This window comes from Cicer arietinum, chromosome 6, assembly GCF_000331145.2.
Source record: "Cicer arietinum cultivar CDC Frontier isolate Library 1 chromosome 6, Cicar.CDCFrontier_v2.0, whole genome shotgun sequence".
In the NCBI taxonomy this organism is placed as follows: Eukaryota; Viridiplantae; Streptophyta; class Magnoliopsida; order Fabales; family Fabaceae; genus Cicer; species Cicer arietinum.
The window spans coordinates 21,798,950-21,799,510 of NC_021165.2; positions in this window are offsets into that span (position 1 = coordinate 21,798,950).

The window sequence follows — 561 nt, forward strand, 5'->3', positions numbered from 1 at the left end:
GTAATCGATATTTTGTCACATTTATCGATGATTTTAGTAGGAAGCTGTGGATTTATCTCATAAAGAGGAAGGATGAGGTGTTTGAGATGTTCAAACGATTTAAATCCATGGTTGAGCAGCAAAGCGGTCACAAACTCAAAATTCTCAAAACTGATGGCGGAGGCGAATTTACTTCGAGAGAATTTGGGAAGTATTGTGATGATGAGGGTATAGTACGTGAGGTTGTACCACCCTATACGCCTCAACAAAATGGTGTGGCCGAGAGAAAAAATCGGACAATTATGAACATGGTGTGTAGCATGTTGTAAGGGAAGAATTTGCCGAAAGAGCTTTAGGGAGAAGCAGTTGCTACAGCCGCCTATGTGTTGAATATGTGTCCTACAAAGAAGCTGGAAAAGGTGACTCTAGAAGAGGTGTGGTCTGGATTCAAACCGAATTTGAGTCATTTGCGCGTTTTCGGTTCGGTAGCATTTCGACATATTCCGGGACAGCTTCGAAAGAAGCTTGATGACAAGAGTGAAATGATGTTGCTTGTTGGATAGCATCCTACCAGAGGCTGCA